An 11,673-nucleotide genomic window follows, 5' to 3' on the forward strand; every position below is an offset into this window, starting at 1 on the left:
TTGACTTTTGGGGCCGTTGGGTAGCTACAAGGGTTTTGTTTCGGGATCCGAAGAAATAAAACAATCCGAGTGCGGGTCAGTTAATGAAATAGGGTATCGTTGAAGGTTGGAAAAGGTTAGTGGTTAGACAAGCATGATTACAGAGGGTACAATTTATGAGGAAGATGAAGGGCAGATTACAATTGCAACATAATCATGTAAATTTGTATTACAGCCATGGGCCATAATTTTTCAGCACTTTGTTTTTTATTTGGTTGAAGATCATGTTGTGGAAAGCGTGTGTATTTAAAATGAGCGAACAAGTCTAAAAAAATCGCGTTTTCGCCGTTACCAAGTCGAATGTGGCGGACCTAATTCTTTATCCATTGATGTGATCTTTCGGGTTGACTTTCTCGTCTTCTCTGGACATCAAATCAGACTTGAACGTACAAAAAAACACGCACAGCAATATTTTGCAGTTCTAAACTTCAGGTATCTTGTGATTTTTTACACACTTTTACGGACACTTTGAAACACCAAACGCCAACAAATTGAGTTTTGGACGAATTCAAGTAGGTATAGTTAGTTAATGCCATCTATGCTCCCATAATCTGAAAAAGTGACGTATACGCTATTTTCCAAAAATGGTGTTAACGAGTAGACCTCATCGAACTCTTTAACAGAAATTTGGAAATCATGCATGTTGTAAATTGGCGCAAACGTCACTTTTTCAGATTACGGCAGTATGGTTTTTGTGGACATCAATTCGATGGCGATCGCTCTGCCGTACTTACTTACTTACTTATAGATCCTGTACACCTCCGGTGGTGCAAAGGGCCGACTTGAAAGATCTCCATTCTGAGCGTTGCCCGGCTATCGCTTTAACCTGTTGCCAGGTTAGATTTCGGTCGACTTCTTTTATTTCTTTATTGAGGCTTCGCCGCCATGAGCCTCTGGGTCTACCTCTGCTGTGATGTCCCGCTGGGTTCCAGTCTAATGCTTGTTTACAGATTTCGTAGGCCCCTACGGCCTCTTGTGATAACGACGATGGAGCTCGTTGTTTGAGGCCACCAGGCCCGAATTATATACCGCAGGCATCTGTTAATGAGCACCTGTAGCCGTTGAGTGTTCTCCACTGATACACACCATGTTTCGCTAGCGTATAACAGCACAGATTTCACGTTAGAGTCGAAAATTCGTATTTTGGTGCGTTCACTTATCTGCCTGTTTCGCTAAGAGTCGTCACCGTAAAATCAGTCCGTATTCTTTCATTATCGGATCCTCGAACAAATTGATGTTTCGGGAACAGTAGGTTGTTGGCCCAAGGTTCCCTATCCACCGGGATGGAGCTGCCATCTTAGGTATAGCTTCCGGGGAATAGCATTTCATACTCAGCCGCTGGATGCCAGGACAGACGCTGTTAGAGCCGCACCTCCTTGGTGAACAGACGCTCGATCAGTCGGGGCAAATTTGTTTAAAGTCCCACCCAACACCCAACAGAGCCAACTGTCGAACCCCACCACATCCTAGGCAGACCCCACAGGACACACCTTCTCACTCTAGCTGATGTCAGAAGGACAACAGTGCCCAGGCTGCACTACCAGCTAAGTACGCAACCCTTAGCTGGCGGTCAATTGTCATCGCAAGACCCGTGGAAGCGTGAGTATTGGAACTTGTGAGGACCAGAGCTATGTTAGGCGCCCCTTCCCATTTCGCAGCCCCGTAGCTCTGCCGTAGATCATCGCAAATGATCGGGGTTAAGCCACAGACGAGCCCATCCTTGCCCTGAAGTAGCTTGCCAATTCGCTCGAGCAACTAGCTAGCAGGAGGAACGTTGTCCTCTTTCACGACGACGACGATGCGATCCACGGGCCATTCGTTGCCCGTGATTGCAACTGTTGTAAGTACTCCGGATAGCAGTGGTCCTAGATATTCTAAAGATGCTTCTGGTTCACACAATAGACTTATAACAGTGGTGGGAATACTCGCTTCACCAGTAAGAAAAGAGTGTAATTCGGCCTACCAAAAATGCCACACTCGCGCGAACGAACTATAAACACAATAACAATAAACAAATGTGTTCTTGCTCGAAATTTCGCGAGAAACTTGTTCCGATGATGTTTTATGACATTTCGCAAATCAACCTGCAAATCAACTCGCGAAGCTTCACGAACGGGGAAGGGTTGTTTGGCCGAAACCCATTCGGTCGAAAGCCATTTAGCTGAATGCCACTAGGTCTAACAAACCATTAGGCCGAAAGCCATCTGGCCGAAGGGCCATTTGGCCGGAAGGGTCGTTTGGCCAAAAGCGTCATTTGGCCGAAAGTGTCGTTTGGCCGAAAGGGTCATTTGGCCGAAAGTGTCGTTTGGCCGGAAGGGTCATTTGGCCGACAGGGTAATTTGGCCGAAAGGATCGTTCGACCGAAAGAGTCGTTTGGCTGAAAAGGTCGTTTGACTGAAAGGGTCATTTGGCCGTAAGGGTCGTTTGGCCGAAAGGGTCATTTGGCCGAAAAGGTCGTTTGGCCGGAAGGTTCATTTAGCCGAAAGTGTCATTTAGCCAAAAGTGTCGTTTGGCCGAAAGGGTCATTTGGGCGAAATGCTCGTTTTTCCGAAAGTGTCTTTAGGCCGAAAGGGTTATTTGGCCGAAAGTGTCATTTGGCCGAAAGGGTCGTTTGGCCGAAAGAGTCATTTGGCCGAAAGGGTCATTTGGCCGAACGGGTCATTTGGCCGAATGTGTCTTTTGACAGAAAGAGTTATTTGGCGAAAGGGTCGTTTAACCGAAAGGGTTGTTTGGCCGAAAGGATCGTTTGTCCGAAAGTGTCTTTAGGCCGAAAGGGTTATTTGGCCGAAAGAGTCATTTGGCCGAAAGGGTCTTTTGGCCGAAAGGGTCGTTTGGCCGAAAGAGTCATTTGGCCGAAAGGGTCATTTGGCCGAACGGGTCATTTGGCCGAATGTGTCTTTTGACAAAAAGAGTTATTTGGCGGAAAGGGTCGTTTAACCGAAAGGGTTGTCTGGCCGAAAGGGTCGTTTGGCCGAAAGGGTCATTTGTCCGAAAGGGTCATTTGGCCGAACGGGTCTATTGGCTGAAAGGGTCTTTTGGCCGAAACGGTCATTTGGCCGGAAGTGTCATTTGGCCGAAAGGGTCGTTTGTACGAAAGTGTCATTTTGCCGAAAGTGTCTTTTGGCCGAAAGGGTCGTTCAACCGAAAGGGTTGTTTGACCGAAAGGGTCGTTTGGCCGAAAGGGTTGTTTGGCCTTAAGGGTCGTTTGGCCGAAAGAGTCATTTGGCCGAAAGGGTCTCTTGGCCGAAAGGGTCTTTTGGCCGAAAGGGTAATTTGGCCGAAAGAGTTGTTTGGCCAAATAACCTAATGGTCTGTTTGGCCAAATGGTATATTCGGCCAAACAACTATCGGCCTAGTGGCATTCGGCCGAATGGCTTTCGGCGGAATGGGTTTCGGCCAAATTACCCTCCCCCCTTCCTTATCCTTTATTTATTATTTCTCTTTTTTTTCCCCTCTCCGTTTTCCGTTCATCTCTCTTTTTCTTTCTTATTGCTTCGTCTTTCCTCTTTCCTTATTATTTCCTTTCTCTTTTTCTTTTTCCCACCAACGCTTCTACCCTATTCTGTTGCTTTTTTTGGCTTCAACCTTCTTCCTTCACGCTTTATTTTTTTTTCCTTTTTCTTCATATTTACTTGTCTCTGAATGAACTTCTTTTTCTTCTTGTAATGCTTATTACATCTCCCACTGGGACATTGCCGCCACGCAGCATAGAGTTCATTCAGCACTTCCACAGTCATTAACCGCGAGGTTTCTAAGCCAAGATACCATTCTTGCATTCGTATATCATGAGACTAACGCGATAATACTTTTATGCCCCGGGAAATCGAGACAATTTCCAATCCAAAAATTACCTAGCCGGCACCGAGAATCGAACCCAGTCACCCTCAGTATGATCTTGCTTTGCAGCCGCGCGTCATGCCGCTAGGCTAAGGAGAACCCCCTCTGTATCAACGGCTTTTCAATATCACAAAAAAAAACATATTTACTTTCAGTTTTCTTCTGTCGGGTTTTTGTCAGCATGTTTTCTTCATTTACTGCAGGTACTACAAGAAAAGATATTTTAGTTACAAGATAAAGATTGTCGCTGTCGTCGCTGTCCGGAACATCATCTGCTGGCGAGGAAAGGGCGCTAAATGTCAATGAAGGAAAATTCATACGATTTGACAGTTCTGTACTCAACATGTTTCGGACAGCAGAACAAAGGGAACCGAAGCGACAATCTTTATCATGTAACTAAAATATATTTTTGCAAGGTACCAAACTGTTTCGTTAGTTAAAAAATGTTTGATGTTTCGTCAAATGATAATTAATCGGAAGTCGTCGAATAGGCATTGGGTTATATGACCATTTGGTTGAAATTAAATGTTCGACCAATGTTTAACAAATTATGGTTGGAAGTGAATTTCATACTGAACTAATTATTATATAAATATTAAGTGAAAGAAATAATGGAAAGAATAATTTAACCGAATCTATACCATTTCTTCGAAAGACATTGCGTCGAATAACATTTAGTCGAATGACATTTGTTCGAAAGGAAATTACGTCGAATGGACATTTGGTCGAAGGGACATTTCGTCGAAAATGAATTTCTAATCCACTAGAGACGTAGGACATTTGGTCGGATAATGTTTGGCCGAAAGGACACTACGTTGAATGGACATTTGATCGAATGGAGATTAAGTCAAAATTAAATTTTAGAATGAAGAATCTTCGTACATTTTGTCGAATGACGTTTGTTCGAAAGGACATTTGGTCGAAAGCGGATTTTCGAATTAATAATCTTGGTACATTTAGTCTAATGACGTTCCGTCGAATGGCTATTTGAAAGAAAAGAACTTTAGTCAATATCAATGAAAAAATAAATGATTTATTGCGGTGTTTCTAAAAGTCACATAATTATTGCTCCAATATTGTCCAAAGAATGATGAGTTCATAAAAAGAATACATAATACGAAAACGTTGCATATGCCGAGAATATTCCAAACTGGATATTGACTTTGGTGAACTCCTCTACGATGAATCTATACAACCTGCCCAAGTAACATTTCAAGTTTTATTCCGCTCTAGGAAAGGTTTTCAAGATCAATTTATAAGATCTAACAATAAAACCGAATAATACACGGCAACCTTCGGATGACCTCTATAAGAGTAAGATATTGCCAAGTGGCCCTCTCCAGATAACCACTACACGGTTAGATGACTTTACCCATTAATGGGTACTATGTTATTGTTGATATTATTTCCACCGTGAAAAATTCACCCATTTTCTTGAAAAAGTGCCACTACCCATTTTAATGAGTAGTGGCGCTTTTTAAAGAAAATGGGTGAATTTTTCACGGTGGGAATAATATCAACAATAACATAGTACCCATTAATGGGTAAAGTCATCTAACAGTGTATAAATCTATCATAAGAGCATTTAGAAACCTTTTTTAAACCACCCGCAAAAAAGGGAATTTGGCTGCGGCAGCTGTCAAAATGTAGCTTTGAAAAAAGAGAAACAAAACTTTGCAGAAAAATAATAACAAAATGGATTTTTGATGGAAGTTATGATGATGACAACAAAATAATATTTGCTTTCAGGTTTGTTTTTCGATTTACTGCCACTGAAAATGAGGTGCGCGTCCGATTTCATGGTCAAATCTGGTGAAAAAATAAGGTTGAACACCACGCGCCGGCAATATAACGTACCTCAGGGAAATATATTGAAAATATTTATTACCACATTATCTAAGATGTCTGCTTAATTGATTAGTACTTTTACCGAAATTATTAATAAGTAAAATTTGTTGTCAGAAAAGGCATGATACGCGGTGAAAATTACGTTTAATCGTAAATTCCAGTGATATTTTTCACTGACTTCGAAATGCATTTCCATTTTCAATATGGCCATCATGGAATTTGATCAGAAAATTTTCGCTTTTTAACACCGTCATAAACTCTTCGCAATGCAAACATTCTTATGGGGGTAATTCATTTGACCACATTATGACCAAAAATTGAAGCTTTATCCGAGCGTTGAGAATTAGATTTATTACGCTCTTTATCACAACCATAGATCTGTTCATATGGTCAACAAGCATTTGACGTTTGAAGCTTTTTTCAGCAGATTTATGAGAGGTTTATTGATAGCGATAAGAGCGCCAATAAAACTGAGCAATTAGCTTGGTGATTGCTGTCATAAGTCTGCAATAAGAATTAGATAAATCCAAGAAGCATGGAAATTGTTACTTGGGTGGTCAATACTGAACCAATTATTGTATAAATATTGAGTGATAGAAAGAGTATCAATGAAAAGAGAAAAAAAAACATTCCCATTCGACCAAATGTCCCTTCGATTAATTGTTCTTTCGACGAAATGTCATTAGACTAAATGTCAATCAACGAAATGTTCCAAAGCCGACTAAGATGAAATATTGGCAAAATAACATTGATATCATTGTTTTTGACCATTTGCCGAAAAATATAAAGAGGCTATTTCACCATCAGTACCTAATATTTTGCTATTTCTGTAGGTTCTCAATTTTTCTATAATCCACCAGGATCTCCAGAAATTTCTGTTGGCTCAGGTGAAAAATCCTCATTGGCTTCGGTATTCGTTTCTTCCGCTGCTGATTGAACTTCCTAACGTCCATTGAATTCATCTTATCAGTTTATCCATGTATCTTGTGGATTATTTATTAAAAGTAAATCAAAAATCTATTGACGAATTATCCATTTAACTAATTACCTATTACCGACCAAACACTATCAACATTCGGCTAAATTTCCATTCGACTAAATGTCCATTTGGCTATGTTTCCATTGGACTAAATTTCCATTCGATTAAATGTCCCTTCGAACAGCTGTCCTGTTGACTAAATGTCATTCGGCGAACTGTCCCAAAGCCTTGACAGGAGTCTCCAAAGTACTGCCCTTATCTTAAGTAGCCTTGGGAACTCCGTTCATGAGACATCCTGACATTTATTAAATTTTATATATTTATATATTTTATTATAAACGAATTTACTAAAAATGATAAATTTACAAATATTAAAATGAAGGAGATGTTCTGGGTGAACTCTATTTTTGTTTACGAACGAACATTTCTACACACCCGTTTCAAATCACTCAGAGACTGAGTGAAATTGTAATGCCGTCTCTTTTTTTTTCCACGGAAAAGTTACTCAATTTTCGTAAAAAGTGGACTGAGAGAAGTGGAAGTGGAAAAGAGAGTACTCAAAATTTGAGTAGTTCCACTTTTTACGAAAATTGAGTAAGATTTCCGTGAGAAAAAAAGAGATGGCAATACAATTTCACTCAGTCTCTGAGTGATTTGAAACGGGCGTGTACATTTGATTTCTATTGCGTAAACAGGAGTAGGGACACAGCAGGTATTTTCGTCTGTTCGTCATAGTCTCGAAAACCAATAAAAGAGACGCTTTTTTTGTAAAACTCATACGTACCAAATCGTAAGCTCAGGAGAAACGTTCAGTCGGTAAATGATGAAAACAGATGTAAACATACAAAGAAAACGACAAATGTTGGGAACGGCATATTTCAAATTAAGTTTAACTTTACTTAAAAGTCGATGTTTAGGTAGCTTATAAGCTCAGGACACTCATTAATAATAATATTAATAAAAGAGCAGCACACGGATACATTATAAGATGTCATTTTATATTTGAAGACTCAGTCACCGTAGGAACAAATTTGGTTGAATCATTTAAATTCACCAAAATATCATTAAATAAGCTGCCGAACTCTTAAAAAAGTTTATTTTTACTCGCCACATGGAAATCATCCAATTGTATCCCTTATGGTAACAGACCGTGGAGTTCAATCCAAATTTAATTATGAAATTACGATTTTAGGCTATCTTTTCAATATTCAATCAGAAGTACTCTACGGGATTGGAAAACTGTTTTTATGTTTGGTACCTTAACATGCACCTTGTACTTTTAGAATTTGACTGTGAATGATTGGATTCAATAATATTACTCTTAATGATAGACCTGAGACAATATTCGAGCTGTAAAACAAATTTAAGTTGAAAACATACTTAATTTGAATTATGTCATTCCTAACATTTGCCGTTTTCTCTGTATGTTTACATCTGTTTTCATCATTTACCGACTGAATTTTGACAAATTAATCGTATGTTTCGCTCGATTTCGATTATCTATCATATATAAGATACGATGCCGGTGAAACATACAAATTAAAGCATTTATTTTGCCCACAGGCATTGAATTGTTAAATAGCAATGTTCTTACCTCTCACTTGTTCGCCATTTTGACCAAAACATGGTTTAATTTCAAAACATTGAATGTTTAAGTAGCGGATGTTTTTTATTATAAATATAACCATGAAAAAAAAATATTAAAATACATAAATCGTGTTTATAATAAGAAATTGTATAGAAAAACATTAGCTGTACGCTCAATTTTGTCACATCTAATAGGCGTATTTTGAGATTATTTTCAAATAAATGAACTTTAGAGAAAAAATTTCAACAATTTGATGTACGCATACATTGAAGGAAGGGATGAATATAGAAATGCATTAAAAACAACCGAGCTAACCATTTAATTTCCTTTGAAATTTTCGAATGTAGTCAACTAAACCATGCTGTACGCTCAATTTTGAGAGCGACTGTATACAAATAGGCAGTCCATGAATTAGAATCAAAGAGCGGTCGAACAATTCAACTGGGTGATTTAGTTAGCTGGTTGGTTGTGACATCTGGCTTGCTGTTTTCAATGATTGAGGTTCGTATGAAATTTTGAATATGGATATAATTTCATGTTCGTTCATCGTTCGCTGAATCGAAGCTCTGTTTATTTAAATAAGCAAACAGGAAAAAGTGTTTTTTCGATTGATTTAACTTTTATAGCGCAAATTGGCTGTCACATTTCTTACTTGGTAACTGTCTGGAAAAGCTGTCGTCGATTAAACAGATCTTATTAAAACACCAAAGTAGTTCTGCATGTAATTTGGTGCCATATACAACTCGACAGACTTGGTTTTCAGTCTTACAATGGTTCAAAGCGAGTACAACAGTTATAACGCCTCCAAATTAATTTGGGAGTGAAAAAAGATTTTTTTGTGTATTTAATCATATTACAATTATAAAGTAATTTATTACATTGTAATGCAAAATCTAAGTACAATGCACGTCGTTTCTTATCTGTTTAAAGGACTTTAGAAGAAGGGTTCATAACAACATTCGGTGGTAGTAATTCCATATTGAATAAATTTACTGTTTTGTAATTGTTTACTGAATTGAATTAAAAGAACCTAAAGAACGACCAAAATTATGAATTCTTGCATGGTGACAAAATCGGGTCAAAAATGTTATTGAACAAGGAGTAAACAAAAACACGAGTTGATGAATTGGTATTATTACTTTGCTTTTACAACAAAGTTGTACTGGAAGCCTATAATTGTGTGCTATCATTTTACTCCGAAAACGAAAACTATCATTTCACTACATATATAAATATCGGAGACCCATAGTGTTATTTACCAATCGACTTTCGAGTCGAGTCAAGTACGAGACACTGAAGACGGCCTTACTGTTGAGGTCGAAATACGTATCTGTCAAGATACAATTAAGTGGTGGAGTTCAATGGAATTGTACAAACTCGTCTTATGACAAGTGAAGACATTCAACTAAAAAGCTCAAAATAATTTTCTTATCATTAGATAACTTTTCATATAGTAATCCTTAACAGATTTTCTCGCAACAAATTGCATTCGGCAGAGGGCAAAGCCTTGTTGATTACTATTGAATTTGATAACGATCGATCGTTGCATTCAGAAGTTATTAAAAAATGATACATCGAATTATATTAGTGTCATATAAGGTTGGTGTCTTGGCTAAGTGCGAGCAAGGCAGAATCACTACTCGGTGAATAAAGTTTTTTTTTTGCAGAGATATTAAAATTATATATGCTTGATTTCTGGATAATTCTATACTACATACAATAACAAGTATTATTATTTTCAATTGAAAATTTGTTCAATTCTCTATTTCTTTTCAGATATTTTGCTATTCGACTAAAAAATACATTTTATGGTAAGTTAACTGCAATGATAAACTAAAATGGGATATGATTTTTAATTTAAAAGCTGTATTCATCAGAGTCAAACTGGCTGAAACTATCACTTTACTCCCTTAGATTAAAGATTTCTTTTAAAGAACACATGGACCATAGTCAACCTTGTAAAAGTCAATTCAAATTCAGGCCGAATTCCATTTCAATTAAATCAGTTTCCCCATTGGCGGTGATAACACTTTGAGTGACACTTGTAATAAATTGGATTCCGCCCTTCAAAACAATAACGATGTCCAAAGTGTCCCTCTTTCCGGCCGCTTGATGGCATTTGGTACGGGGACTCTGTTTCGATGGATTTCAATTGTTTTCCGCCGCATACCTACGGATAGGTGCATCCGGTCATGGTGAAGCTGCAGCAGTGGGCAACAATATCGGATTTATGGCAGGCCCTGTGCAAACATCATCAATGGGTGGCAAAAAACATCGCAGCACATCCTGGAGGCCGTTCAAGTTCGATTCAATATTTATAACCTTTGTGCGAGCTCTGCGGGAGCACTCGAGTTTGTGGCAACTGTACCTATTACTGTTTCACACAGTTGGACAAAATGCACAAACAAGACATATGAATTCCACATCCACTGATTTTTTTTTCGCTTAGTGCTATAGTTGCTTAGGAACATGTTTCGAAAGTGATTACTCATAATTTTTGCCTGATACAGTCGACTCATCTTCATCTCTTCTTCATTCTATTTATATCTCGATATCTCTCCCTATATCGATGGTTTCCTCAGTTCCTTCAATTTTTATACATTGAGCTTTCTACATCTCGATAACCTCCCTATCTCGATATCTCTCTATCTTGATGTGTTCTAATCATATTTTGTTTAGGAATCACTCTCATTATGTCGATATGTTCAATTTTGTAGGCTACTAGACCATATTTGGACAAAAACAAACACGACAACAACAGGAAATGACATTTGTTCTGCTGTCGTTTTTCATAGCAACGAGTTTTTTTGGATCTAGTATCTATCTCAATTTTCCTTCCATTCCTCAATCTCTCCCTATCTCAATGGTTCCTTCAATATCGATATGTGGAGAGGCGACTGTATATGTATTCCAGGCATTTTTTTTTACTAGGTGTCTTACTGACCATTGACCTTAGTATCCAAAAGATATGAAAAGGTACCTTCTTTATTTATTTATGAAAAAAATGTAACGAACTGTTGGTGCCACTGTGGCTTGCAAGGACATGTGGTCGCTGATTATGTTCTAGGCTTTCAGATTATTTTTCCCCCCGATCCTTCTATTGTTCGAACGCGGTCAACTGATAACACGAGGAAACAGGTTGCCGCTGTGTTGTTTTAAACCAAAGCTCCAAGCATGCCGGCGAGTCAAATTTATTATTAAAATAAAAATTAATCAAAAGCCACAAAATGGTGAATGGATTGTGAATAAAAAATATGGAAATCGCTGCCTGACGTCCAGCCCTCTGGCCTACTATTCTTGTCGTGTCAGGGCTAACGAGATATCCTCTCTCTGGAGGAGCAGACACGACGAGTATAGAGTTAAATCGATTTATGGACCACTT

General features: G+C 38.4%; 1 long non-coding RNA gene across 1 annotated transcript in view; it reads left to right on the plus strand.

The window, feature by feature from the left end:
* LOC134213950 (uncharacterized) overlaps positions 1 to 10,211 on the plus strand; it is a 555,234-nt gene extending 545,023 nt beyond the window's left edge. Inside the window, exon 7 of the long non-coding RNA XR_009979585.1 lies at positions 10,068 to 10,211. This is a non-coding gene — a long non-coding RNA (uncharacterized LOC134213950). The remainder of the gene's footprint in view (positions 1 to 10,067) is intronic.
* Positions 10,212 to 11,673: the final 1,462 nt, after the last annotated feature.

Source organism: Armigeres subalbatus, chromosome 2 (genome assembly GCF_024139115.2).
Source record: "Armigeres subalbatus isolate Guangzhou_Male chromosome 2, GZ_Asu_2, whole genome shotgun sequence".
NCBI classification, from domain to species: domain Eukaryota; kingdom Metazoa; phylum Arthropoda; class Insecta; order Diptera; family Culicidae; genus Armigeres; species Armigeres subalbatus.